Source organism: Pseudophryne corroboree, chromosome 3 (genome assembly GCF_028390025.1).
Source record: "Pseudophryne corroboree isolate aPseCor3 chromosome 3, aPseCor3.hap2, whole genome shotgun sequence".
In the NCBI taxonomy this organism is placed as follows: Eukaryota; Metazoa; Chordata; class Amphibia; order Anura; family Myobatrachidae; genus Pseudophryne; species Pseudophryne corroboree.
The window spans coordinates 234,196,002-234,221,395 of record NC_086446.1 but is presented as its reverse complement, the minus strand read 5'-3'; the positions used below and the strand labels follow the sequence as shown (position 1 = coordinate 234,221,395).

Below are 25,394 nucleotides of genomic sequence, written 5' to 3'. Positions count from 1 at the left end.
GAGCTATATCTTCCCAGAAGCGGCTGGCCTATCAAAATTTGTCCAAGGGATACATTTACTAAAGTACGGAGATACCGCCCATAGCAACCGATTAGATTCTAGCTATTATCTGCTAGAAGGTGCTAGGTATAAGCTAAGTAGAATCTGATTGGTCGTTATGGGCAGCATCTCCACTTCTATAAACCAGCAAGAGCGCATTAACAACTCATCCAGGAAGTCGCAAAAGAAACCAGACAAACATCATATACCCCTTTCACACCGCACAAATAACCCGGTATCGACCCGGCATATTGCCGGGTCGACACGGGTCAGTGTGCGGTGTGAAAGCGCCATGTCGGATTTCCCGACCGCCTGACCCGGTAATTCAACCCGGGTTATAAGCAGTGTTATTCCTGGGTTGAATACCGGGTCAGTGGCCCTGTAAACGGATTCCCGGGTCGAGCCGATCCAGGACCTGTTTACAAGATAGGGAGAGGTGGCGCTTCCGGCTCCGCCCCCCACACTATGGCAACCGACCCAGCATATTGCCAGGTCTGGAAGCCATCAGAAAGAGGTAGGAGAGTCTCCAATGCCGGATCCCACCCGGGAATGAACCGTTTCCAATTCCTGGGTGGGATCCGGCATTGGAGATGTGAAAGGGGTATAAGGATCTGCTGGCCTCGCTTTCCTCAGTTAATGTCACTGATTATGAATCTACCATAAGATAGACACCGGGCAAATATGGTGTCCATTGGAGAGTTGCACGTCAAAAACCACTCCTAACAAAGCGATACATGAAGGTTTGTCTCACAACTGCCAGAAGCACATTGACCCCCCAAGCATCTTGGAATAATGCTCTGTGGACTAATGAGTCCAAAATGTAACATTTTGGAAGAATGTGAAAGACTGGTCTTCAATTAACAGAAACATTTGATTGCAATTGTTGGTGCTACAGGTAGCACAACCAGTTATTAAGCCTATCGAGGAAATTCATTTTTCATAGGTTTCATAGGTTTCGGATAACATTTATCCTACAATAAATAAAATTATAATTTAAAAACTGTATTTAGAGATGGCTGAAGGTGTCTTGGCCTTATATTTATTTTGTTTGAAAATCTGAAACAATTCAATTTCACAAATATACATTATTAAAAGAAATCAGGAATGGGGCAAGAACTTTTGTACGCTACTGTACAGGTAACATTAAAATATACATATGAAATAAAAAATACCCAAATACTGTGATGGTGCATGATCTTAGTATTAGATGCCCATTACAGGATAGCCACAGGAAAACTGATAATAAAGTCCCATGGGGTTTATATACTAAGACTTGTTGGAGAGAGATAAAGTGGACAGAGATAAAGTACCAGCCAATCAGCTCCTAACTGCCATGTAATAGGTTGTGGGGTCTATGGGGTGTAATTCAGAGTTGATCGCAGCAGCAAATTTGTTAGCAGTTGGGCAAAACCATGGGGGTGATTCAGACCTGATCGCACGCAGGCCTTTTTTTGCAGTGCTGCGATCAGGTAGTTGCCGCCTACAGGGGGAGGGGGTAGTTGATGTGCAGGGGTACGAACACTTATGCAGAGAGCTCCACAAACAAAAGTTTATGCAGTCTCTGCACAGCTCAGGACTTACTCAGCCTCCGCGATGATCCGGACAGGAGCTGACGTCAGGAATCCTCCCTCTAAACGGCGGGGCACGCCTGCAGTTTTCTGGACACTCTCTAGAAACGGTCAGTTGACACCCACAAATGCCCTCTTCCTGTCAATCTTCTTGCGATTGTCCGTGCGATTGCTTACTTCGTTAAACCTGTCACTGTCCGGCGATCCCCGTCGCCGTGGGGCGACGCGCCTGCGCATTGCGGAGCATACACATGCACAGTTCTGACCTGATCGCAGCTCTGCAAAAAAACGTACCGTGCGATCAGGTCTGAATGACCCCCCATGTGCACTCCAGAGGGGTAGATATAACATGTGCAGAGAGAGTTAGATTTGGGTGGGGTGTGTTCAAACTGAAATCCAAATTGCAGTGTCAAAATAAAGCAGCCAGTATTTACCCTGCCCAGGAAGAAAATAACCCACCCAAATCTAACTCTCTCTGCAAATGTTATGTCTGCCACATCTGCAGTGCACATGGGGGGTCATTCCGACCCGTTCGAATGCTCATGCGCGGCGGCCGCACTGCGTGTGAGCGACGTTGCCCAGGAGAACGAAGAAATCGGTCGCAGAGACGACCGCAAGAATATTGACAGAAAGAAGGCATACCTGGGTGTCACCAGACCATTGCCTGCCGTTTTCGGGGAGTGGTAAGGAAAACGCAGGCGTGTCCAGGAGAACGGAGGGCGGATTTCTGACGTCAAAGCCGGCCCCAGCATCACTGAGATCGTCGCACAGGGTAAGTAGCTGCAGGGCTGGTCTCGTTTTACCTGAAATTTATTTAGCTTAGCAGGGCTGCACAAGCGATCGCAACCCTACTAAGCTAAAATACACTCCCCCATAGGCGTGGACTAGTTGATCGCAGCAGCAGCAAAAAGTTGCTGACTGCGAACAACTCGGAATGACCACCATGGTTTTGCCCAACTGCTAACAAATTTGCTGCTGCGATCAACTCTGAATTACCCCCTTTGTACTAAGCCTTGGAGGGAGACAAAGTGGACGGAGCCAACCAGCTCCGAACTGTAATTTTCAAACACAGCCAAAACAGATGGCAGTTAGGAGCCGACTGGCTGGTATTCATCTCCGTCCACTTTATCTCTCTCCTAGGCTTAGAACATAGATCCATAAGTGCTGAAAAGCCAAATGCACCCCATTTCTCATTGCCCCCTCCAGTCCATAGATTACTCATTGCCCCGTCCATTCCATTGATCTCTCATTGCATCCTCCACAGCTTTCACTTACACGTCCACAGTTCTCACTACCCCCTTCAGTCCGCAGATTAAGGTAACCATGGAACTGAAAATTAATATGGGCCTGTTGTGTGCGAATGCAGGGGTTTCAATCAGCGCCGCATGGGTGTGCCTAAAGATGTAGGGTGCATGGCTAGTTCTCTGGGGGTGATGTCTGCATTGGGAGAGTGGCTAGCTAATACATAAATATATACACATATCTATACTGTATATAGTAACCTGAGGAGATTTGCACACACAAACAGCTTCAAATCATAGAGGGTGCTTAGCAGGGGTGGCTCCAGATGTGGGGCTGTAGCACAGTCCAAAATTCAAATAGGGAAGCCACACCAACTGCCAGTGACTCCCGGCCGGTGATGCTCCCCTATTTGGATTGTGAACTGCGCTGCAGCCTCACCTCTGCCACTGGTGCTTAGTCAAAGACATAAAGATCCATATATACACTGACTCAAAAGTCAGATTGGCACAACGTCAAATAGTAAATATCAAAAAAGTTTATTGCTAATTGATCTAGATAGACAGACAGATAAATAGAGACTGGCGGTGATGTGGTGGCATCTATATGATGTCACACATCTTGATGCCACTTGGCGCAGAGGAAGCATTGAGTCGCTATGACCTCCATAGAGGCGATTCAATTGTTTGTTTTATCGCACACAGACAGGCCAGGTTTAGCAAAGTAAAATGGCTAAACCTGACCAAAGTGCTGGGCATGATGTGAAAAGTGCTGTTTGTCAGGGGTTACATGCTCTGGGATCCATGCTGGTTGCCAGGGGTTTCATGCTCTGGAAATGGTGTCATGGTCATTGCCAGGGCTGTGTAATGCCAGTTGCCAGGGGTTTCATGCTCTGGGACGGGTGTCATGATCGTTGCAGGGCTGTGTAATGCCAGTTGCCAGGGCTGTGTAGTTCTCTTTGGTGTGTTCATTGCGCCCGCCCAGCCGCCCGCCATCAACTCCCTCACCTGCCTCACCCCACCGCACGTCACTGCTATACATCACAGAATTTTTGGGATCGTACCAGAATTGGGGCTTGTTCCCGGGCATCCCTACAGTTTTTGGGAAGCATAGATGCCCCTCTTTCGTGGAGTCTGTTAGAGGCACGTCCTGCACTGCCTATGTATCTGAGCCAGGCACTAAGTTCGAGTGGCATGCTGGGGGCATGACCCCTGAAAACTGCTACTGTGCATGTGCGTCCCTCTGCTGCGTCTACTCTGATTCATTCCAAATTAGTGGCTGTGCCCCTGAGTGTCCCGCAAGTGTGGGAGTGACTTATGCTACACACTGAGAGATACTCTGTTAGTCACCCTGAGACTGCTGCCTGCAGAAGGTGAGAGGTGAGAGGTGAGGGCCAGGTAAGAGGGAATCAGTTAACAGTTCTGTTTGTGCTCAGTTCCTGCATGCAGTTCTTTGACCTTCTGCCCGCCATTTGTCAGTGTCCTCCTGGCTCCCAGTCCTCCCCGTCGTTAGTACTTCGCTCGGGGGCGGAGTTTTACGTAATGACGCTTTTGTGTCGTGACGTCATGACGCAAACGCATCTTTACATGGAACTCCGCCCCCCCCCAGCGGAGTAGTAATGATGGGGAGGAGGAGTAGCACCAAGAGCCGCGGCGGCCGCCGCACGTTATATCTGCCCCACCTGCAGTGCACATGGTTTTGCCAATTAGCTAACAAATTTGCTGCTGCGATCAGATCTGAATTAGGCCCTTAATTAGTACCTCAGTCAATTCAACTTAACCATCTGAACTCAAGCATGGACAACCTTAAAGCTTGTACTGTAATGCCAAAGTTTGGGAAAACTCTTGAGATAAGGGCATATTTTTTAGAGTTTATTTTTGGGGGTAAATTTACTAAGGTGGGAGATTTTTTAGAACTGGTGATGTTGGTCATAGCAACCAATCAGATTCTACTTAACATTTATCTAGCTGCTTCTAGTAGATAATAGATAGAATCTGATCGGTTGCTATGGGCTACATCAGCATCAGTTCCTTGCCCACAATTCAGGGGGAATTAATAGCTTCTGAGAATATATCTTGGTCATATAAGTGGATATAAGAATAAGGCAAAGAGGTAAAGAGAAAAAACTGTGACAGGTGAGATAAGATTGTAGTTCAAAAGATGACGATTACAGTATATAAAATACAACTGATAATTATATAAAATATTTAAACCTCTTTAATAATCCTTCTGATCTGCTCGTTTTGGTGTTATATGGAGTCCTCAGGATAATTGCATATAATTACTTGCTGATGCTCAAATGTATTATTTCTGGACAACGTGGTCCACTGGGCTTCCCAATAACCAGTGACAGGTCAGTTCGTAAAATAAGCTAAAACTTTGGATCCCCTTGCCACAACAAAATAACCAGACAGAAGTGTTACACCAATGATTCTGAGATGTACTGTAAGTGGCTCTGATCCTCTCTCATCCTGTGGAGTAATACTTCTTGTGGAACTGCAAGACCAAGCATGCCCAGCAGGCCAAAAGCTAGAAGATATGGAAAGCCACAACTACTTTACCACTCTTATATATGGGTCTGGTATGATTGACCAACGGTCAGGAGACCGGCAGACAGCATACCAACGCCGGGATCCTGGCGGGGGGGGGTGTCGAGTGCAGCAAGCCCTTTGTGGGCTCGATCTCACTCTATGGGTGTCGTGGACACACACAAATGGAAATAGTCCTTGTAGACGGCATGCCAACTGTCGGGATAGTGAGGGGGCGGGATGTTGGGGGAGGTCATGTGACCGTCGGTCCCCTGACCGCCGGTCACATGAATACCACCCCTTATATATACACTCTATAGTTTGCTGAATGCTGCTGACTCTTTACTAGAAATATCTATTCTAAACCTTTTTTCTTTTAACCCAGCAGAAACAATCAGACAAGAGAAATCTCTGGGGATCACAGAAATCATCCTTTTATCTTCTCCAACCCCTATATTAAGACAGATGAAACAACAGTGTGACTGTGTGGAAGACACCATGCAGCGAGACCCGCACTCAAATATCAATAGTATAGTCTAATTACACTACAAAGAACAAGGCATTAACCTGTTGCAAGTCATCTGGAATTATCTTTTATTCTAAAGCCAGTTTGCATGAAAATGTTGCCAGTTGTAGCTTAGTTAAACAGCACTTGGAAAATATCACTATCATGAGCTCCCAATGGCCAAGGAATTCCTTCAGTGATGCAGTCACCACTGCAATCCATAGTATCCACCAGAAGAGATGCGTAGATTGTGTCTACCACGTCACAGCGGGAAGAAAATCAATTATTCCAATAAGCGAGAATGTCAGCTCTAATCACTGAGTGTCCATGAAGACCTGACGACAACAAATTTCAGCTAATTGTATTGATAAACCTGAAAGAATAATCGATAGACAATAAACCTTTTAAAGACATACTCGTCTATCTCAAGACCCCTGCTGACCCCAGCAACACATATCCATTATCAGCAGCTAGTGAGATGACAAATGTGTGATACATCTTCCTGGAGAACATTTCATCCTGAACAGTGTGGAATGCAGAGGTTTGTTTGTGAAATTGTATAACAGTGCCTTAACCCTATACGGTATGAGGTTAAACTACCGCCCGTCAGGATCCTGGCTGTCTCAATACCAATGCGATCCCGACAGAGGTACTATACCACCACCAGAATACCGTCAAACTAGGCGATTCCCCCTCTGTGTGTATCCACGACACCCATAGAGGGAGAATAGAACCTGTGGCGTGCAAAGCTCATAACCGAGCCCGCAGCGCAGCGAGCCTGAAAGGAACTCCGTTGTGCTCTCCCCCCTGCTGGCACTCTGGCGCACGGGATGCCGATGTCAGTATACTGACATTCGGCATCCCATACCGATCCCCCTATACCTGTACAGTATACTGCATAATACGTATTTCTGCATTACATATGCATGTGCTATATTATATTACATCGTACCATACAAACAACATTCTCAAACCTTGCAAGCAAAATCTATTCAGTTAGTCAACAGGGTATCATTAATACTTCCACTTACTCCTAAAATACAAAGACTATAACAAACTTAAATACATGGGACAATGCTCCTCTAATCCTTTTAATGTAAAGTATATGCATATCACAAGAAGGGAGATTTAGATCTTTGTACACGTACAAATCTACAGGCAATTTCCAATATATGGAATAACTTTTGTAAGGAGTACACATACATGCACACATACTGTCTAGATACTAAGAATCATTCTCTTTTATATTAACTTCATTTTTCATTTCCCTTGCCATGTATTATTATGAACACCTGTATTACCCCAGGGTCCTCATTGATTTGGGGAATACATGATATTCCCATGCCGCTTAGATCAATGAGATGTTCAAAATGTCAGAATCGCAGCACTACTGCGCACAACAGGTAACGTAACTGGCAGCAACACCATAAAGATTTACAACTCACTCAGAACAAAACAATTCTATAGATATTATAAAGCTACTATAACAATGTATTATTATGTTTTTTTATCTATACAGCCCCCACAAGTAACATAACATGGATGCACCAGAAATCATACATTGCTGGGAAGACTCTACTCACTGGAGCTTACACTCTATAGATAAGGTAAAAACAAATGCCACACTCAGTGCTTGGTAACAGCACATTCTTAGCTAGTATTAATTTTGTGTAGCACCCCTAAGACATAAACCTTATACCTCTGAATGCTTACTAGATGTGTGTGTCACATTGCGTATGGTACATACCATAGAATTCTATAAAGCTGTAGTCTCACAGTGTTAACTGTCCTGGATGCAACTGTGTAAAGCTTAATGTCCCCTGTGTAAACATAGTGACCGGATGACTGGTACTTACCACTGGTGATGAGGTATTTGGACAGTAGGCAGCTGATCTGTCACTCAACTCATTACAGGCACATCCAGCTCCCCATTCCGCTGCTGAGATCACTTTTTTAGGCAGTGTTTATTCTGCACACCCAGTACCTTGCAGAGGCATAACTGGTCCCTGTGTGGCAGGCTGGTGGCTTCTTATATGTGAAGGAGGAGGGTTGGCTGTAACCTGTAGGCAAGTGGAGGAGCCCATTTCCCAGCATACAAGTGTTGTGTGATGAGAATGGAAAGTGCAGAGGGACTCTCCCACCCTGGGCCCTCCCAGACGATGTCACGAGCTGGGATTCCTCAGGGAACCAGCTGCAGGTTTAAAGTCCTGTGCCAATTCATTCAGCGCTTCCAGCCAGGCAGCACTGACGTCTCATTCTAAATGACAGTGTATAGATTTTGTGTGCAAGCTCTGCAAACATTACCTCATAACTGTGACCTCTGCTTATGTAGGGCAAACAGAAGACCACAGCTACAAGGTGTGACGAGGGGGAGTGAGCGTATGTGGGGACCTGCTGCAGCAGCAGCACATTATTTACCTGACTTGTTCTTTTAATTTAATCAGTGTTTTTTCTCTGGGTGTTTTTATTGGTCTAATTTCTAATTCTTCTAACTAGTCCCAGAAACAGACAGAAATCAATTAAATGAATTCAGAAATGAATAAAATAAGCGTCTGCACACCAGAGTGTAGAATGTACTGTAAATCTCATACCGTTTTGTAACAATAGAAACACAGAACTGGCTTCTATTGCTCAAGTCACTGTTAAATTTAAAATCCCCTTACCCTGAGAGTAAGGGCACAAGATGTAGCTTTGTTGCCGCTGATAGGATGCAAGACGTAGACTGCACGCCAGCTCCAGGCTTTGCATTTACTTTAAGCCGTGACACAAAACAAGTCACATAGAAAATAAAACAGGTGAAAAAGAAGGCAGAATTAGCAAATATGAAAATGGCAGCTCTGCTGGAAAATTTAACCATTCTTATGGAGGGATTGTTAGGTGGGCACCTCTCAGGGGTAATGCAAACATTCAGTGTAATGGATTTAAAATGATGCTACTGTACTTCATGTCATCCACTTAGCATAACAAAGTAATGGAGAATGCGGACATCAAGCAGGCCACCTACAGAGAAAGAGCTGCTTTGCGAAATGGATGCAGGCATTATACATATTTCTCCCAAAGTACTGTTCTTGCAGTAAGTGGATTACTATGCTAGAAAGAGAATTTTGAACCAGTTAGGAACTCAATAAAACTAGCTGATTCAGCTTCAACCGGGCAAAGGTTTGCTGTGTGGAACAATGTATTTGGGGTGACAGTGTACCTATAGCGCTTCACTTGGGTATAAGCTAGCCTTTCAATACATAGATGGGGTACCCTACCCCACTTCAGTGAATATAGAAATACGTAGGTTGAGTATTGAATGTGGCGCTACCCAATTGCTGACATAGGATATTGTAGTCAAATATGTAAACAAATGCACACTTTAATAACCTAAATACCATAAAACTAATAAAATATCACATCAGGTATTATGTGATAATAAGGAAGGAGTCCTACCGAGGATATACGTAGGGGAGCTGCAGGTGATAATTTATGCAGGGAAGTCCGGACTTGCCCTGCATTTGCTCCCAGATCTTAAAGTCCTCACTCTGGCAGGTATCACTCCTCTGGTCCGGATGATGGTAAGACCGTCCAACTGGGGGATGTTTCCAACGCGTTTTGGAACACACAAGGTTCCTTTCTCAAGGCAGATTGAGAAAGGAACCTTGTGTGTTCCGAAACGCGTTAGAAACATCCCCCAGTTGGACGGTCTTACCATCATCTGGACCAGAGGAGTGAGACCTGCCAAAGTGAGGACTTTAGGATCTGGGAGCAAATGCAGGGCAAGTCCGGACTTCCCTACATAAATTATCACCTGCAGCTCCCCTACGTATATCCTCGGCAGGACTCCTTCCTTATTATCACATAATGCCTGGTGTGATATTTTATTAGTTTTATGGTATTTAGGTTATTAAAGTGTGCATTTGTTTACATATTTGACTACAATACTATGTCAGCAATTGGGTAGCGCCACATTCAATACTCAACCTACGTATTTCTATATTTGCTGTGTGGAACATTTTGCCCCTTTTCACCCGTTAGGAATCGAATTTTGAATCATCCTTGCTAAGTGGGTGCTGCAAATAAATGTCACAGTTTCCAGACCACCCAGCAGGTCAAATGGTCTAGCTCACCCAGCAGGTGCACAGGGAGAGTTCACCAACTGATACATTTTCCAGAGAACAATGGTGATGCATTGTAAATGGCAGGTGGATGTTTTTCCACATAACTCCGAAAGGAAGCAACCAATTACATTTTTCTGCAAACCTATAGACCAAGACATTTAATTTGGTATGTGATGTGCCCTGCTCAGACAATGGCATAATATAAATATATCACTCATAAAAGTCATCCTTCTGCTATTAATATATAGATGTATCCGATGTAACTCCCCCTCCGAAATATATTTGCCTGTCAATCCTTGATCAGCATCAAAACTTGCATTTTGAAATTTGTGGCTTGCAATCTACATTAGTTATTTGTATTTGAGGTTCACTGACTGCATTAGTGGCCTGAAATTCAGATTACCATTAAAATGATTGGCTTTTCTTTCTTTTTTTTTAAGTCAATCAAAAAATGTTTTCATTAATCTAAAAGTATTTTAGATTTGTTTTAAGTGGAACTTGGGATAGTGCTGTGTTTGTAGTACAAGGTCCACCATAAAAAAACTGAATTATTCACATTTAACTTGGACTGTAAACTGGTTTCAAACACTGTCAAATTGGCTTAAACGGGGTTATACTAGCTTGAACACTGCTATACATTTAGCCATGTATCTATATCATCAGGGAGAGTTGTCCTGGCATATAACATAAAATGTATTCTTGATGCGGAGATTGTCACGTCAATGACATTAACTTCACAAGTTTAGAAATATCATTAATTTTAAGACTTAGGGGTCTATTTACTAAGCCTTGGATGGAGATAAAGTCGCTGGAGATAAAGTACCAGCCAATCAGCTCCTAACTGCCATGCCACAGGCTGGGTTTAAAAAATGACAGTGAGGAGCCGATTGGCTGGTACTTTATCTCCAGCAACTTTATCTCCATCCAAGGCTTAGTAAATAGACCCATAGTTGGTAATAAAGGGGTTTAGAAACTGTCCCAAAAATCAAGATACACTGAAATAAAAAGTTACAGCCAGTTACCAGTAGGTGGCGCATATGAGTAATAATTTAGTAACGTTTATGGAAGGCACATGGAATAAGGCAAGTTCTGAAAGACAATTAAGGCAAATTGTAAGTGTATGTGAATTCTAGCCATATAAGTTGATCAATGTGTTGTAAAGTCAATTAGGTGTATTTAGTAGAGCAACGGAAAATCTAAAGGTGTGTACACACGGTGAGATATTTTCTTTCGATTTTGACTATATAGTCAAAATCGCAAGAAAAGTTAGTGCAGATTGCAAGGTGAAAGTCACCTTGCGATCCCGATGCGCGGTCCCGTCAGGTCGGCATCGCAAGAAAAGATAGACTGCGCTGGCTAGTCAATCCTTGCTAGATCGTGTACTATTTAGTTCATCTCACATGTCAATGGCATCTCACATAAGCCAAAATCTCACATAAGCCAAAATCGTAAGCACACATAGTCCATATCTCAAGAAAAGTTAGTCAAAATCTGCGCTATCTGGGCTCCGGGGAGTTCAAGGGAAATCGCAAGTGAAGATCGGGCATAGCAGGGATCTCACCGTATGTACACACCCTTAAGTCTATAAGTTTAAGATGATCACATTCAGAAGCTCACAGAATGCAGCAATAACAGGTTTAACAGGTACACACACAGTGTGTTAAATGTCTTCAGCACTTATACAGGTTGAGTATCCCATATCCAAATATTCCGAAATACGGAATATTCCGAAATACAGACTTTTTTGAGTGAGAGTGAGATAGTGAAACCTTTGTTTTCTGATGGCTCAATGTACACAAACTTTGTTTAATACACAAAGTTATTAAAAATATTGTATTAAATGACCTTCAGGCTGCGTGTATAAGGTGTATATGAAACATAAATGAATTGTGTGAATGTACACACACTTTGTTTAATGCACAAAGTTATAAAAAATATTGGCTAAAACTACCTTCAGGCTGTGTGTATAAGGTGTATATGAAACATAAATGCATTCTGTGCTTAGACTTAGGTCCCATCACCATGATATCTCATTATGGTATGCAATTATTCCAAAATACGGAAAAATCCCATATCCAAAATACCTCTGGTCCCAAGCATTTTGGATAAGGGAGACTCAACCTGTATATGATTTGAGAATAAGCCATACTTTAACTTCTGTTTCCCATACTTCTCTTTGGATTGCATATAATGTTAAATGGCATCAGTATTTGCAAAATGTGGGTGACTATTTACTTATATAATTGCTTTATTGACAAATGGGGTAATTCAAACCTGATCGTAGCAGCAAATTTGTTAGCAGTTGGGCAAAACCATGGGGGTCATTCCGAGTTGTTCGCTCGCTGCCGTTTTTAGCAGAATAGCGATCAGGCTAAAAATGGGCGATTCTGCGCATGCGTATGGGCACAAAACTAAACTATGCAATTTTACACAGGTCCGAGCGACGCTTTTCAGTCGCTCTGTGGATCGGTGAGTGATTGACAGGAAGTGGGTGTTTCTGGGCGGAAACTGAGAATTTTCCGGGAGTGTGCTAAAAAACGCAGGCTTGTCAGGTAAAACGCAGGAGTGGCTGGAGAAACGGGGGAGTGGCTGACCGAATGCAAGGCGTGTTTGTGACGTCAAACCAGGAACCAAACAGTTTGCAGTGATCGCAATCTAGGAGTAGGTCAGGAGCTACTCAGAAACTGCAGGTAAATATTTAATAGCAGAACTGCTAACCTTTCGTTAGCAATTCTGCTAAGCTAAGATACACTCCCAGAGGGCGGCGGCCTAGCGTGTGCACTGCTACTGAAAGCAGCTAGCGAGCGAACAACTCTGAATGAGGGCCCATGTGCACTGCAGGAGGGGGCAGATATAACATGTGCAGAGAGAGTTAGATTTGGGTGTGGTGGTTTCAAACTGAAATCCAAATTGCAGTGTTAAAATAAAGCAGGCAGTATTTACTCTGCACAGAAACAAAATAACCCACCCAAATCGAACTCTCTCTGCAAATGTTATATCTGCAGTGCACATGGGTGGTCATTCTGAGTTGATCGCTAGCTGCATTCGTTCGCTGTGCAGCGATAAGGGAAAAAAACAGCACTTCTGCGCATGCGTATGCTGCGCAATGCGCACACGCGACGTACTATTACAACGAACTATGTAGTTTCACACAGGGTCTAGCGATGCATTTCAGTCGCACTGCTTGCCGCAGACATGAAGGGGGCGTTTCTGGGTGTCAACTGACCGTTTTCGTGGATTGTTCGAAAAAACGCAGGCGTGGCAGGAAAAACGCAGGTGTGGCTGGGTGAACGCAGGGCGTGTTTGTGACATCAAAACAGGAACTGAACAGTCTGAAGTGATCGCAAGCGCTGAGTAGGTTTTGAGCTACTCTAAAACTGCACAAAAAACTTTGTAGCCGCTCTGCGATCCTTTCATTCGCACTTCTGCTAAGCTAATATACACTCCCAGTGGGTGGCGGCATAGCGTTTGCACGGCTGCTAAAAACTGCTAGCGAGCGAACAACTCGATATAACCCCCATGGTTTTGCCCAACTGCTAACAAATTTGCTGCTGCGATCAGGTCTGAATTACCCCCAAAGTCTATTTTTAGCACTTTAATACATTTCTGCACTATTCACAAATCATCAACACAGAAATAACAGAGACAATACTCACACATTGCTATTCTCACACCCTTATAAATTCCCTGCATGATGGTTCTCTTGCATTCCCCAACACTGGCTGCTGGACCCTGATCATTCATGCAGTGAGATTCTGCCAGACTGTCTAGTGTCTCACTTATTAACCATGTGAACAATAGCAGTGACAAGTGAGATTGGTTGTACTGTATGAGCAGGAGCGGTCCTTGGTGCGGGCAAGCAGTGCCTTTGCCCGGGGCGCTGCGGCCTGGGGGCGCGGCCGCAGTCACCCCGCAGGCACCGCCGCCTGCCCGCACTCCGCTCCCCGCTCCACGGCTGCAGCAGACGCCGTGGGCTGTGTGGGCGTCCGCTGCAGCCGGCTCCAGGCACAGACACTAGAGGTCGTTATTGACCTCTAGTGTCTGTGCGGCGCTATGGAAGAGATGTCATTGACGTCTCTCCCATAGAGAGGAGCGGGCGGCCAGACTGACGGAGCAGCAGCAGCAGAAGAAGCAGGAGCGGGGCAGTGGTAAGTATTGTTTTTATTATTTTGTGTGTGTGTGTGTGTGTGTGTGTGTGTGTGTGTGTGTGTGTGTGTAAGCGGGGGGGCACAGCGACAGGGGGCAAATAAAGAGGGGGCACAACAACTGGGGGCAAATAAAGAGGAGGCACAAATACTGGGGGTACATAAAGAGGGGGCACAACTACAGGGGGCAAATAAAGAGGGGGCACAACAACTGGGGGCAAATAAAGAGGAGGCACAAATACTGGGGGCACATAAAGAGGGGGCACAACTACTGGGGGCAAAATAAAGAGGAGGCGCAAATAAAGAGGGGGCACAACTACTGGGGGCAAATAAAGAGGAGGCACAAATACTGGGAGCAAATAAAGAGGGGGCACAACTACTGGAGGCATATCTACAGGGGCAAATCAACTGGGGGGCACAGCTACTGTGAGCATAACTGGCCACGCCCCTCCCCTATGAAGCCACGCCCCGCACACTAACTGTTTTGCCACGGGGAGGGGGGGGGGGGGGCGCCAGTGGTAACTCTCACACTGGGCGCCACAAGGGGTAGAACCGGCCCTGTGTATGAGTAGACTGCATTTTCAGACAACCGCCCTGCTACATAGCTAAGGTGTGCTATAGCACCAAGTGATGTTCTTTTTCAGAGGCTAAAATACCCCTAATCCATCTAACCTCACTGTCATCCGGTGTATGCTAGTCACTGACAGCTATTGCAGCATGTAATAATAACAGAGCTTCTTTCTGGTGACTTCGGATATATCAGCACATCACATTGTGTATAAATTAGTGGACAGGAGGGCTACGCCACGGAAGCAAATTAGACACCTCCAAGATCTATGCCCTTAAAGGGTCACAGAGATGTTGGCAAGGCAATATTGGAAACTCTGCCTTAGCATTATATAATTTATATATTATTAGATGGAGGAACATATGAAACCAAAATGCTTAGCGGCGTCCTTCATGTTTGATTAAGGAAATATTTCTTACAAAATTAGGTTTTGCAGTAGAATGATGGGAAACCCATATGTGTAGCAGTTACCGACATCCTGGCTGCTCTCTCATAATTTATTGACAATTGACACGGACATACCTTGGACCGTGAGAAACATGCCCGGGGTGACAAAAACCCTGGCCATGTGCATATGCGGAGTATAGTCTTTCCTTTATATGCGTAACCAATAATATGTGTAATGCTGGGCATACACTGTCAGACCGACAGACATTTTATTGGACAGCCTGAACCCAGCAGATATTGTGGCCACGCACTGTGAGATACGTCACAGTGTATGGACATGGCCATGTAATACCTGCCTTCCTACCCCTGGTGAGGAACAGGGGAAATGTCGGGCGGGCAGCCGCTGAAGCGAATACACTGCCAGGCGCAGCCAACTTTGGATCTCCAGGAGCAAATAATATATGTTTGTAACCAAAGACCGCTGCCCAGTCCTGGTCTAGAGCCACACTCTTGCTCAACCACAATACCAGACAAAACAAAGGAACAGTTCACGTTGGTAATTGCCATTTTTTTTCCCCAACACCTGGGAATAAAAGCTACCGGCTATCTGAGTGATCACCTCGACCGACCGAAAGAAACCTTTATAGGAACATAGGGCACCTGTTGAAGGTCATTATGGTGACGGTCCGTTATTGATGTGGTATCCCTGTGGAGGTTGATTTATCCTACGTGCTATACGTACATACAAGTACAAGGAAACCTTTCAATGAAAATAGGGCCCTCCCTTAAGGGTAGTGTCATAGAGGTATCAACACAGTTTGGTCCAACTGATATTTAGAACTCTCACCACCTGTTTTTCTTTTGCATAACCCACTCAGGGACGGGAAGGTTTATTTGAAGATCACCACACCTACAACAGTCATCCTGATTGGAAGTGGATTTTCTGATAAACAATGACTTGGGTCTAATACAGAGTTTGACTGCGCCCCGGTTCTGTTCTTTGTTTTGTCTAATAATTGGATCTATCAGACATGCAGGACCTTCAGCATGTCCAAAAGACCGATCACTGCCGATTGGTCGCGTCCATACATTATGCAATTATCGGACCAATCAACTAATAATTAAACCTGGGTACACGATTGTCCAATCCTCCGGAGATCCAACTCCAGATCAGACCATTTTTAACAACATTAATACAATGAAGCCTGCACAGATCACAATGACCTGTACAGGACTTCACACCAAGAGGCAGGTTTATTGTTTTGGCGAGTTTGCTGTCGCCTTTGTGGGGTTTCTTTTCTTTTGACAAAGCGGCAGATATGGGATTGCAAAATCGACGGAAAATTGCCCAAAAAATGAAAACTGGTCTATATCAACCCCTACTACAGTAGCTGTGTATTTATGTGCGTATGCTCCAATAGTGGCAGCTGCTGCTCGACAAGTAGCTACGAGGATACATTGCGGCTGCCAAAATTGGCAGTGACGTGCGGTGTGTTCAATGGCTGGTGAAGCACTGGCTAATTGCCAGACTTGCACATACATATTAGTATATATGATGTGATGGTGAGTTTTGACTATAAAAAATATTACAGTAATATAAAGATGATATGAATAATGCAAAGATGATATTTAGAAGTTCTAATCATTCATATAGTCAAAACCCTGGAGTATACTGGAGCATGACAGCTGATGCATTGCCTCCCCTCCCTGCACATCACACTGGGGCTTATTTTATTAATGTTGTCTATTTGAGCCTCATTTTGTTTATATGACATAGAATATTTTATGGAAAGTTTTAACTTTATAACCATACCATATACCAACAAAAATGCCCCCACCACGGAGTCCTTCTTTCTCCTCATCCCCCTAAGTATTTATGCTCCAGGGAGCACCGCCTACCCAAAAAACTGAGAGATTTGCATTCCAAATGATAAATCCCAGGTAGCTCGTATAAGGAATCTAAAGTTTGGTCATTCCCATTTCTGTGTTAGGGGATATATTTACATTAAAGTCTAACATATACAATAACAGACTTGTACGGAATCCCACCCCTGCCCTGTAGGACCTGGAATGCAGCTTATCAATTATATGACTATTAGCTGTTTGATGCAAGTGCTGTGCGTAATTCAATGTTCCCTGTTTGCGTGCCGGTGTTGCTCTGTACATCAAGTGATACATTGCTTTACACCACTGCGAACCTCTAATAAACACAGAAGGGCTCATCTGGGATGTGAGAATTCACCCAGATCCCATTAATCACTCATCATCGTATATCTGAATGATGCAGCGAACATCTGCATGTAGGGAAAGCACAGACATCTACAGCACAAGCTTGGAAAGTGGAGAGGGGTGAAATCACTGACATGTGATACGTTTGCAGAATTGGCAGAGACTTACTGCTTACAGCGTATTGTTACCACAACATCTTGCACAAACACTGACGTTGGGAGGGTAACTTAGCCCAAAGCTTTATTATTAGGGGAAAACAAATCACAAATCTGTCTGCAACAGCGAATAAGAGCCAGTAAGAGGGTCATCAGTAAGTCACTTGTCACTAAATTATGAAACATTTTAGAGCTCACCTCTGAAAATCTTAGTTACCAATTTTCTGGCTACCACCTCTGGGAGAGGGCAGTCAGGTTGGCACAACAGGACACAGTGTGGGACCTGGTGTGTCACAGGAGGTGGTGCAAGTTATAAGAGGCTTACGGTGGAGTGGTTTCCACGATTGCATCATTATGACCACGCCCTCCACCCTATACAATGCCAAGATTACACTTATTGCACAGTGGGGGGTGCATCATCGTCCGGCTAAGTGGAGGGTAGCGGCTGGCAGCAGGAAACTTGCCCACTTGTCACAAGATTTTTGGGAAATATCTGGCCATTCCAGGAGAATAGGCAAGTATGCTGCAAATCCACAAAGAGAGCATGTGAGTGTACGCTTGTAGTCTATTACTTTGCTGCACTACACTATTGTCACCATCACATAGTACCTACTGCAGATATATTCTGTAATGCGGATGCCGGAAGTTGCATCACTAACATTCACTTGTTATTCAGAAAGTGCCTCTACGGTCACTGTTCAGCATGTGTGCAGTTGGTATAGACTACAGGAGAGGATCATGGGATCCTAGGGCTGTTGGTGCAGGAAATTATTTTTTGGTCCTCGAGCTACAGGAGAGGATCAGGGGGTCCCAGAACTACAGGGTGCAGGGAATGATCGTTGGGTCCCCGGGCGAATGACTACAGTGGAGGATCGTAGGGTACCTGGGCAGCCGCAGTCACAACCAGGGATTGGACACTAGATGCCGAAGCAGCACTTTCATAAATAGGAATAGGCACATTACGCGGTACCTGGAAGTGTTGGGACCGCTTTCCACTGGCACCAGCCAGGAAGAGAAGGGTAATGGGAACATAAAACCCCTATCAATGAGCAGTACAAGGAAGCAGGACAGCTGCAGCCAAGAGCACCCAGATAGGAAACAGCAACCCAGCCTGTTAAGTATGAGGATGTCATGTGTAAGATGCACTATGGTGTGTGGCATAATGTGTAAGTGGCATTACGGTGTGTGGTATATTGTGTAAGGGCAGGGCATTATGGTGTGTTGTATAATGTGTATGGGGCATTACGGTGTGTGGCATAATGTGTAATGGGCATTACGGTGTGTGGCATAATGTGTAAGGGGCATTACCATCAGGAGGAAAAATTACAAATAATGTAAGGGGCGTGATCCAGGAGTGAAAATAGTGCTATGTATTGTTTAAGGGAGGGGGCCCCAAACTGGTATCTTGCCTAGGGCCTCATGAGGTCTGATACTTGGCTCTGTATGCATTACTCAAGTTCAAGAAGGAATGGCTCATACACTGCTGTAGCGGGCTCCCAGACAAGTCAAAAAAATCTACAAGTATATATCATGTTCAACCTATGCCAGGTGCAGTTTCCCTGCCCGAGTATGGTCTCCTGTGTGAGCAGTTCAGGAACGTCCACTAAACTTTACAGACTATGGGGCATATTTACTAAAAGTAAATTTTGGTCGAAGTTGATTGATTTTTGGTCGATGATTTTTTATTTTTTTTTACCAATTTTGTGTTTCAGGGTCTAAATCACACATTTTACTAAAAGATGATTTTTGACATCCTTTTAAATTAAAAAAAAATCAAATTAGAAAATGTGGGATTTAGGGGTATAGTAACTAAAAATGGATCTGGGTTGATTTTTGATCGATGTCTGGTTGATTTTGTATTTCAGGGTCTAAATTTCAAATTTACTAACACATGATTTTTTTCTTTTAAACAATGTAAAAAATCTTCTGTTCATAAATGTGTGATTTAGACCCTTAGATTAAAATAGACTTTTAGTAAATATACCCCAATACGTCTTGTACTGTACTGTGTTACTAGACGACACATCAGGTACATTGTCTAGTGTGTACCCGTTATTTCGCTGTTGATGTGCTTTCCCGCACGTGTTCAGCGACATCCTCATTGCTTGCGAGGGCCATGCTGCCGAATGCAGCATGGTCGTCACTCCGTCGCTGCCAGCATCGGCAAGTGCCGGGTGCTGTTGTCCACGATGTTGCTGGGTACACACATCGTGTAGTGTGTACCCAGCTTAAGTGCTGACAATTGGGACGCATTCACTGTGTGAATGGAACTTAAAACATGAGCCAACTTTGTGTGGCATGAACACTACGTCCTACTCAGAATCATGCTTACAGGGGGCAGGTGCACCACAGTAGGCATACAAGTTGTATGCATAATATGGTGCAACTACCCCTATAAGCATGATTCTGAATTTGATACAACCCTGAATACAACATAGATCAGGAGCAACATATGCCCCAATTTACCAACTCAGCATCAGGCCCAATACATGCAGAACAACGGTGAATGCTCCCCGATCGGAGCTAAGCTCCAATCACGGCAGACGGGCCAACAGTAACTCATCCGGCAGTGGTGGGTCACATTTAATTGTTTTTAAAAGAGTAACCTTGGGCCTCAAAAGTATGTGTTGTGGGCGCAAGTTTGACACGTCTGCTCTAGGCAGTGCTTCACTTCCTACTACCAGTGGCACCGCCCCATCAACGTGATATCATGATGTCACATGTTCTGGGGTGGGCCTCCCACAGGACAAAAAGCCTCCCTGCTCCAGTGCTATTTAATAACACCTACTATGACACAAGTCAGTTGTACAGGAAAAACTGTTTTTGTTTGTTTACAAGAGCTCATTTAAATAAAAAAAAATTGTTCTTTTTTTCAGTATAATGTTTATAAAGTCTTACTAGTGAAATGAGAATGAATTACAGATTACACCTTTCATTTCCCAGTCATTGTGGCCAGTGGGATTTCAATATAAACTTACAGCATAGTTTATTACATCTGAATGTCATATCTCCTCCTTGCATGGGCTCTCCAGTTGACATTCACATTCATGCAGAGGGAAAGTATAATATTAATTTCAAACTGTACAACTGTATGACGGATAATGCCACAATTCCGTGTACAATGCCATAGTTTGAGTTCTGTCTTAATGAGCCGGTTCCTATTGCGATTACCAATATAAAAAAGACGCTAACTGCGATAAGGTCTGATCAGGTTCAATGAGATGACGATGAAGACTGAAGGGAAATACGGCCAGATGAGGACAAGTTATACAAGTATCTAGCTTTTTATTTTCATTAGGTTGTGTACAAGAGCATAATTTTACTGTTAAAAAGCGCATTTCCAAATTATATTACACTAGTAAGAAATCATTTAAAAAAAAAAGCAGAGCTGAACACATCTAGTTCTTGGCAAGTATCTGTCTGGCGAGATACAACAACTTGTGGAATTCCTCATCCGAGGCTTATAAGTCTTACGGGCCCTACAGACATGCCGATCCGCCACCGTGGTGCCCGACGGCCGATACGGCCGACGGGCGACCCGGCAGCGGGGGGGGCAGTGACGGGGGGGAGTGAAGTTTCTTCACTCCCCCCGTCACGCGGCTCCATTGAAGTGCAGGCAAATATGGACGAGATCGTCCATATTGGCCTGCATGCACAGCCGACGGGGGACCAGCGATGAACGAGCGCGGGGCCGCGCATCATTCATCGCTGGAGCCTCCACACTGAATGATATGAACAAGTTCTCGTTCATTTATTAACGAGATCGTTCATATCTTTCAAACAAATCGGCATGTGTGTAGGGCCTATAAGAGGGAGATTTATCAAAATTGGAGAGATAAAGAGGAAAAAGATAAAGTACTAACCAATCAGCTCCTAACTGCCATTTTACAGGTTGTGTTTGAAAAATGACAGTTAAGAGCTGGTTGGTTGTTACTTTATCTCTCTCCAAGCTTTGACAACTCTTTCCTTAGCTAAATACTGTATATGCTCTTCGTAAGTGAATACTCCATCTGTATGCGGATTAATTTGCACCTTATGCTTCAGAGTTGTTACACATTGAGAGAAAGAACAGGGGAGGGAGTGTACAAGCTTAGGCCAAGTATATATAGTAAAGCTGGGTACACACTAAACGATGTGTATCCAGCGCAATGTCGGACCTGGTGGCGGGGGCCGGCATCGACAAGTGCATACACATACCGGCAGTGACAGAGCGACTGCAGGGAGGGAGCCTTGCTGCATTCGGCAGCATGACCCTCGTCTGCAGTCAGACGGAGGATGTCACTGACGACATGTGGGAGCATGCATCAGTATCGCATAGTGCATACACACTGGACGATATTAACAGATAAGTCGTTCCAACGCATCAAAATTGTCCATATTGCTTAAAATATCGTCTAGTTTGTACGCACCTTTAGGGTCCACTGGTCCAAACTGGACAAAGATTGTCAGAATGTCAACATATGAAATGCTGACATTATCAGAATGTTGACATTAGGGTTTGGCTGTAGGATGGTTAGGGTTATGCTATTGGGACTAAGGGTTAGGCACTAGGGGAAGGGTTAAGGGCAGGGATAAGGGATACGGCAGATATACTTACCAGAATGCTGGTGCTTCAGATGACTCCGCAAGGACTGACTGTCACATAACCGCTGGGACCCAAAAGCTGCCACAGGAGATGCCCGATTCTGCCGGGAACAGGTAACTCACCGGGGGCGATATGTAGACATTCCTATGAATGTAGACACATACCTATAGACACCTGTTGAGATCCGTCTGGCTCAGCTAGACATACATACACAACGGTGTCTTATTGGGTGTGTTTTACACCTGCGCTTTTGATGCAAAATGCAACCAAAGCTACATGAATAAGTCACATGGAAAGACGCAACTTACACTTGCAGCTCTTGGCCAGACAAATGCTTAAATATGCTCGGTGGCCAGCATTTGAGAAAAAAAAAATTTGTTTGGTATACAAGGCAAAAATACCAGACCAACATCTAGATTTAGTTGTCTACTAGGCAGGATGAGATTTCACCGGGATGGACCTCAGATTTCATTATGCATCAAGGACTTAAATGCTCACTATTTTTGATGGAATTTCTAAATGAACCCATTATTTGATGTCATCCTTCACACACTCTGGAGAAACTTTACTGTTCTCAGCTTCAGTGAGTAATGGAATAAGTCCAAACATAAATTAAGAAGAGATGGGTGACGTCTGTGGACAAAATAAAATCCCTTGGTGCTTGTAAGAGGTCTTTGCAGCCCTGTATATATTACATTGTATCTGTCATAATATGTCACATGCCACTCATGTTCATCTGCCACCTTCTTACTTATTACTCTTCCAACATCTTTATTTAAATGCCAGCAACAGCAGCCTGACTCGCACCCTTTGCCCTTGCACCCCTACTGTATTTGCTCAACAGTGCTTACTACCCTATGGGACAGCAAACAGTATTTAGCGAGATACCGCAGCCATTAAGCAGCACGGTGAGTGTCACACAAATTCGGCCAGGTGAATACGTTTGCCCACAAATGAATATCCCTTTATGTTTCTTATTTAGGAGGCTATTGCATTAGCCATCAGGATGTCTGAATTGGCTGTGATATCGGGGGTAATTCAGAGTTGATCGCAGCAGCAAATTTGTTAGCAGTTGGGCAAAACCATGTGCACTGCAGGTGTGGCAGATATAACTTATGCAGAGAGAGTTAGATTTGGGTGGGTTATTTTGTTTCTATGCAGGGTAAATACTGGCTGCTTTATTTTTACACTGCAATTTAGATTTCAGTTTGAACACACCCCACCCAAATCTAACTCTCTCTGCACATGTTATATCTGCCCCCCCCCCTGCAGTGCAAATGATTTTGCCCAACTGCTAATAAATTTGCTGCTGCGATCTGAATTAGTCCCATCATGTAGATCATGGGGTATATGTAATAGGGTCCGAGTTTGCCGAAGCTGCAGGATGTCAGCAGAGAATGGCTGTATTTTTAAAGCGATAATCATTTACAAGTCATCTTGTAAATGACTGCCGCTTTAAAAAGTGTAATGATACATTGCGTTGCTCCGTTGGATGGGTCATACATCGAGCAGCGTGTTCTCAGGTAAAGTCACAATATTTTAAATAATAGCCTTAAATGGGTGTGGTCTGTGTGACCAGAGGTCAGCGTACCGACGCCACGCTGCACTCACAACGATGCGGGCTCGGTGGCGACCTGCACTCACCACGGGTTCTATTCCCACTCTGTGTGTCGCGGACACCCACGAGTGGGAATAGTCCCCGTTGGTCGACATGCCGACCATCGGGATTGTGAGGGTGCGGGATGTAGGGGGAGGTATTGTGACCTACTGTACATCCCCCTTAGATACATGCTACAGCTACCTATAGCCTGATGCAACAGCGGGGCTGCTAATACTATCTGGGGAAACAAGGACAGGTGAACCTAAAAGTACAGCTGAATAAAACAAACTCATAGTATAAAATAAGTGTTTACTATTTAGTTCATTTACTGCAGCTCGACTTGTCTGAGAGGAATACGGTTTTTAAAAAATACAACTTGAAAAAAAAAATGCAAGCTAGTTGCCCCAGTATTCCAGGAATGATACTCTTAGTTTGTGGTTTTGATTTCTTTGTGCCACCATCTACCCCAAAGATCCTGTGGACCTTACATCTTATTTAACAGATGAGCTCAACAGTATAGTACACTGTGATGTAAGATAAGAAGAGTTTTGAAATTTGTGCGACACCTAGACTAGGCAGGAACATGTTGAACATTTTAATACTGCACAGAAATCTTGGACAGACTTCAATAAGCTATTACATTCTTACCATACATATTTAGCAATACAGACAGGTCCTGGGCCCCATATGCAACAAGCATGTTGAAAAGAACATGTTGGTCCCAGGTGGACAAGAGATTTCTATGTAAGTGATCAATATTATTTAATATTCACCTTAATTATACTTATGATGAATTAGACCTTGTATATATGGATTACATGCAATAGACCCTAAGGGACATAAGTAAGAGAATCTACACTATCTAAGAATTGTATTACATTTCCACCTGGATCATCTGAATATAAATATTGAACGTATTAAGGCAATATCAGTCAGTGTTATTAGGATAAATTGCAAACATGGCCATGTTACACAGAGGATCCAGTCCAAACATGGCCATGTTACACAGAGGATCCAGTCCAAACATGGCCACGTTATACAGAGGATCAAGTCCAAACATAGCCACATCACACAGAGGATCCAGTCCAAACATGACCACGTTATACAGAGGATCAAGTCCAAACATGGCCACGTTACACATAGGATCCAGTCCAAACATGGCCACGTCACACAGAGAATCCAGTCCAAACTTGGCCACATCACACAGAGGATCCAGTCCAAACTTGGTCACATCACACAGAGGATACAGTCCAAACATGGGTATATCACACAGGATCTAATGCAAATACAACCCAATCACCCACAGGACCTAGTCCAAACACAACTCCATAACACAGGGGATACAGTGCAAATATAAAACTTCCTCACACTATGGGGGGGTCATTCCGAGTTGATCGCTAGCTGCCGTTGTTCGCAGTGTAGCGATCAGGCTAAAAATCGGCATTTCTGCGCATGCGTATGAGCCACAATGCGCACGTCGTACGGGTACAAAGCCCGTTGTGGTTGTGCACAGGTTCTAGCGAAGTTTTTCTTCGCACTGAAGGCCGCAAGAAGATTGACAGGAAGGGGGCATTTCTGGGTATCAACTGACCCCTTTGAGGGAGTGTTTGCAAAAACGCAGGCGTGTCTGAAAAAACGCAGGCGTGGCTGGGCGTTCACTGGGCGGGTGTATGACGTCAAATTTCGGACACGAATAGGCTGAAGTGATCGCAAGCGCCGAGTAGGTTCAGAGCTACTCTGAAA

At 44.3% G+C, this 25,394-nt stretch overlaps 1 protein-coding gene and 1 long non-coding RNA gene across 13 annotated transcripts in view; one reads left to right on the top strand and one right to left on the bottom strand.

Annotated features, from left to right (window-relative positions):
- LOC135055178 (uncharacterized) overlaps nt 1-9,144 on the top strand; it is a 126,275-nt gene extending 117,131 nt beyond the window's left edge. For 2 of the 4 annotated variants that reach the window (XR_010243674.1, XR_010243675.1), the window contains exons 2-4: nt 5,763-6,420; nt 7,399-7,486; nt 8,839-9,144. This is a non-coding gene — a long non-coding RNA (uncharacterized LOC135055178). Of the gene's footprint in view, nt 1-5,759; nt 6,421-7,398; nt 7,487-8,838 lie in introns of all 4 variants that reach the window. The other 2 variants (XR_010243673.1, XR_010243672.1) reach the window with 1 other exon arrangement.
- Nucleotides 1-25,394, bottom strand: part of SULF2 (sulfatase 2) — a 663,681-nt gene that overhangs the window by 333,221 nt on the left and 305,066 nt on the right. For 2 of the 9 annotated variants that reach the window (XM_063958902.1, XM_063958900.1), the window contains exon 1: nt 7,736-7,977. The exons of the other annotated variants lie outside the window; for them this stretch is intronic. The gene's annotated coding sequence lies outside the window, so the exon portion shown is untranslated. Of the gene's footprint in view, nt 1-7,735; nt 7,978-25,394 lie in introns of those variants that run through there. 9 annotated transcript variants of the gene reach the window in all.